The 5,278-nt window shown below is 33.4% G+C and overlaps 1 long non-coding RNA gene across 1 annotated transcript; it reads left to right on the forward strand.

The window, feature by feature from the left end:
• Positions 1-233: 233 nt before the first annotated feature.
• LOC114358338 (uncharacterized) lies at positions 234-3,966 on the forward strand. The gene is made up of 3 exons (XR_003656370.1): positions 234-326; positions 813-932; positions 2,774-3,966. It is a non-coding gene; the product is annotated as an uncharacterized LOC114358338 (long non-coding RNA).
• Positions 3,967-5,278: the final 1,312 nt, after the last annotated feature.

Raw genomic sequence — 5,278 nt, forward strand, 5'->3', positions numbered from 1 at the left:
AGATTTAGATATCAAGTGCTTCCGTACCTATTTTAAAATCGACGAAATCTACCAGTTGCATCAATTAAAGCGCCCAGATTGTTAGTTTATTTTAACTTAATAGCTTGATTTCGACATTTAACTATGTCCAATTTGTTTAGCGCTGCGCCTGCGCCGCTGACGTCAATGCGATCTGACAGATAACGCGCGCGCACGCCAAACGAGCTTATTCTATTTAGCTTTGTGTAGAAAGAATACATTTAAATATTTTATCAAAACAATCCTTTGAGACAATAACAAAGATATTATTTCGTGTTGTTTTCTTCGAACATTATTGGGCTGACGAGGTAATAAATTACATAATTTATTAAGCGGATGCGATATTTTTTTTTTATTATTTGATAAATAAATAGAAAGATAGATGATATCATACCGCTGATGTCAGAAGAGATGAAAACCAACGTTTATATTATGTTGTTTTGGATTCAAAGTATTTTTTTTTAATATTTATTTATTTTACTTTTTTGAAACAAGCGAAGTTTTTCACAGATACCTACAAAATAAAAAGTAAATAAAATAAAATTTTCTATCCTTCAATAGATATATCTTTCAGTTTGTTAAGTCATAAATGTAAACTGCTGAACCAATTTTGATGCAGTCCTCACAAGCAAAGTCGCGGCCGTGGACAGTCATGCAAAAATTGCGGTGACATTCCTTAACAACATCACCAAGTAACACCAAAAATAACAACAACTTCCAGGTTTATAAGTCCACTATCACATGTTATCATAATAGCACATTAAACAGTAATTATGCTTGTTTGTGTTTATCAGAGCAATGCGGTTCGAACTGGGCGAGTCCGGTACACAGACGGGTCTTTGCCAGTGGCGCCGCCCTCGCGTGGCGCCCCGAACTAAGGCTGAGCCTCCACAGGTCTAAGCGGTATCTAAGCGGTAAAATTAGTTAACCTTTAGTTAAGCTAAGATATTTATGAAGTGGTAAACGAAGCGTATAAGCTGTGTGAAGGTCCTGTACCTCTAGCATGAACAACTTTCGTCTTCGAATCGTTTGCGTACTCGATAAAATTAGATACTCAATCTTCTAATTAAACGATAACGTGACAATTTTGATTCTCAAAATAAGTTTCGTGCAACCACATCTCATATTAAGTTCACTTTACGACACGTTCACAAGGGCGCTGTTGTAGTTTTCTTACTAAATCTTTTGATGGCGATTCGAGTACGCAAACGATTTGAACTCGAAAGTTTTTCGTGCTAGCCGTACTGAATCTACTCGTAACATTTCTGCTTACTTCTAGTAGTAAAACCATATCTCTATTTCTACGACGACAGAAGCTTACAGCCCAGACAACATGAAAATTGTTAATCTAACAATCATATTGGTTCTTCTATCGTGTAAATTCGTTTCTTCTGTACATTTGAAGTAACAACTTAGCATCAAACTATGATCCAATGAAAGTCGACATAGCTACGGAGGCGACGGCTATAAGTAAGTGTAACTGAAACCTATATTTTCTAATCAAACTAGGAACAACTAACTACATAATATTTGGGAAACGAATGTATATAGGAGTGAGTCCAACTTATAACTTCTATTACCACTCTTCTAAATTCAATTTCTGGTTATCATAAACTTCCCTCGCTGTGCATATTAGCATAATATTTAGTGGAAGGGTAGCCTTATCTCGCGCACTGGATTCGATTGACGCAACTATGTTGGGGTTACATCGAAAACATTACTAGACATAATAAATCACTGTAATATTATATCGATAGCACAGTTCCTACAAATAATGCCCATTGCATCAGTTTTACTTTTGTTTAAGAGCGTTTACACCGTTTGGCGCAAAAACAGTACTTTTTCAACTCGTTACAATCATTAACCAGTAATACTACAAATATGTTATAGGCATAAATAGTTAGGCAATTTCATCGTCTAAATAGTTAATTGAGAAAATATTGCGATTAGTTTATTATTTAAGAATTCTATCAAGATAAGTCCACACAGGTTTTGTAAATTTCCACTTTAGCGTCAGTTTACAAGCTGAAATTTTTATAAAAATACTGTGAAAACTATTTAACAAACATTTATATCCTATAGCATAGATCCTTGGGCAAATAGTTATCTCAGAAAATTTTTAGATTTAAGCATTTTACAATAAGAAATCACAAATTAAAAGAACGTGAAATACCCAAAAATCAAAGTGATTTTTTCACCAATATTCTTCCTTTATTCAACATTAAAATAGCTTAATACAATAAAACAACATCTTCTTTAAAATATTTACTTTGAAACGATATTTAATTCATTGTTATTGTTTTGCTATAAACATTTGAAAACTATTAAAAAACGCCGCGCGCGAATCATTTCCAATGATGCCCCTTGAAACGCCGCGCTTCGCGTAAACGCTCTTAATTAAATCAAATTTTCATGGAATTTTGGTACGAGATTGCTACTTCTGTCCTGTACCTCTAGCATGAAAAACTTTCGTCTTCGAATCGTTTGCGTATTCGATAAAATTCGATACTCAATTTTCGAATTAAACGATAACGTGACAATTTTAATTCTCAAAATAAGTTTCGTGCAACCACATCTCATATTAAGTGCACTTTAAGACACGTTCACAAGGGCGCTATTGTAGTTTTCTTACTAAATCTTTTGATGGCGATTCGAGTACGCAAACGATTTGAATTCGAAAGATTTTCGTGCTAGTCGTACTGAAAACATGCAATCATTTTAGGGCAAGATCTATAATAATAATATTTTTTTACAGGAAATGATATTTTACTTGAACAAAGCGGCTGTCGCGAGTGGGAACTGACCCACAACCTTTTGCTAACCTTTGTATCATCTTCGATGTACCTAATTATCATAATTGTCTTAAATAAAATTGGAAATTATCTTCAAAATTAAATATAAGATGAGAATCTTCAATATTTAAAAACAGTAGGTAAATTAAAAAGATATGCGGAAAGATTTTTCGTCTGTTCAGATCGTGTCTTACCAATTGTTACATGTGAGTAACCTAGTTGGTCAAGTGCATTCGATCAATGACCTTTCTGTCTAAATACGTCACTAAGTCTGCCTTGGGAACAGGCATTCATTGTTATAATCTCAGTGCAAAAATAGATTACGTTTATTTGCGAGAACTTTTAAACATACCTAATTATGACAATGACTTGAGAGCATTTGCCTGTAATGTGACGCTACAATCGGGCATCAGTGAGGCATGTGAACCGAGCTAAATTACAGTGCGCAACCTGTAATGTTACAGATTCGAACATAAATGGCATTGCATTACAAACAAATGCTCAATCAGTCAGTGAGCTATTGTAAAGTAATGCTCAACACCAAATCTGAAATGTTACAGTACAAGCAAATGCACCAGGTGTGGGAGACCTTTAGGTTCGAGTACTTTACGTGATTTTAGCACATTATCAACTGCGGTTTTGGGATTCGAATCTCGCAACGCAATAAATATTATGTGTTAAAAATACATTTGTACGTAAATTTGGTATAGTAATGGATGATGTAGAGACGATGGCATGATAAACCTTGCCTAGTTATTAAATAGTATGAGGGTTTTTGCAACAAAATTGTCAAAAGTTCTGTCGACTGTAGTAGACTGCACATAATTTAACAGTCTGGAGTCTATTATAGTATAAGTCTAGGTATAATATTGCGGTGGTGGGTTATCTGTATTTTTCCAATTAAGTACTTAGCTTTATGGACCGTGGCAAACTCATTCTTTCAATACGTTTTGCCTATTTTTCCACTGTAATTAAGATGCATCTATGAGATATTATCTAGCATCTACAAATCAGTCTACAAACACCCAAGCCACGTGAGCAGTATGAACAACAAAATATTCATTATGCCGTTTTTGTCACTCATTGACGTCATTGTGAATCAGCCATTAATTTACATTAATATATTAAATATTCTTGTTTATTAAAGTATACTTTATGCCCCAAAATGCTGTAATTTATTACTCATCGAATATTTCATATTCGGAACTACTTTAGCAGGTAGGACGGTTATTTGTGGTTTTGGGAACTGACATATTTTATGAATTGGAGAAATTATGACCTGAATATTAAACAATTTTGTTATCATTACAGTATATAGGTACTTACGATATAATTCAGTATTTTTACGAGACGAAAACAGCTATGTCCCAAATATTTTTGTTATCGCTAATTCAAGAATAACCTTATTAACACCTTGGTAGCTATTTTTACCAGATTGAAAATTTTCCCCACATTCACAAATACTTGTGACATATAAAATTATACTTTTCAGTGAACATTGCAATTATCACCAGCTATTTTTATACCCGTGCCTACGTGCAAGTGTCATCAATTTAATTTGTATATTACTACTAATTGATTTTATACTTAGCAATATCAATATTAGGCCCGCACGTCAGTGATTGTGGCGAGGGCAACAATAGGAACCTGTTATTCGTATACCTAACTTAAGAAGAACCTAAGTTCTATCATGATCATTTTTAGACAGTTTTATTATAAATATTTTTTTAATCACCTCAGTTTGACTACTAAGATTGAAAAACTTTTTACATAGCTTAGCGCTTGCCGTTCGTTAACAAAATATTTTGCAGCAATCAAAACCAAAACTTAATAAACTTAACTTATTAAACCTAGTAATTTAAATATGATGGGTATTAAAAGCTCAAAAAACTTATCTACTAGCTAAGCCAAAATCCAAATCAATTGTTTTAAAATTAAACGAGTTCAAATTACACCGCGTCGCTTGAAGACCTTAGGTTCCAGATGAAACCAGATCCGAATTTAAAGGAATATTATAATAATTTTTCCTCACATCGTAAATAAATATTTATCACGTACCTATAAAAATATAATGTTAATCGAGACAATGTATTATTTATTACATACAAAAATATAGGTGCAGCTGACGGAAAATTAAGCTTATCACAGGGGCATCTTATGTAGTTGTAATATGATCTATATTACAAGAAAAATGTATGGGCTGATGAGCCGTGGACTCCACAAAGAGTGCATGTGGTGAGCTCGTGGAAGACACAAGTAACATGACGGTAGCCAGCTGATTTTTACACTATCTTTGACCCACTGGTTAATTAATAGCTCGCAATTAATACTTTTTATTACAAGTCCCACGATAGATTAGCGTGGTATTGCCTATAAGTACAAAAGTATAGATGATTTACGGAGTAAATAAATAGTATTTTAGAATTTGCATTTGTTGCCTAAGTATTTATTACTTAATTTATGGATTT

Source organism: Ostrinia furnacalis, unplaced genomic scaffold, assembly GCF_004193835.3.
Source record: "Ostrinia furnacalis isolate ACB-3 unplaced genomic scaffold, ASM419383v2 OfSCF3867, whole genome shotgun sequence".
Taxonomy (NCBI): domain Eukaryota; kingdom Metazoa; phylum Arthropoda; class Insecta; order Lepidoptera; family Crambidae; genus Ostrinia; species Ostrinia furnacalis.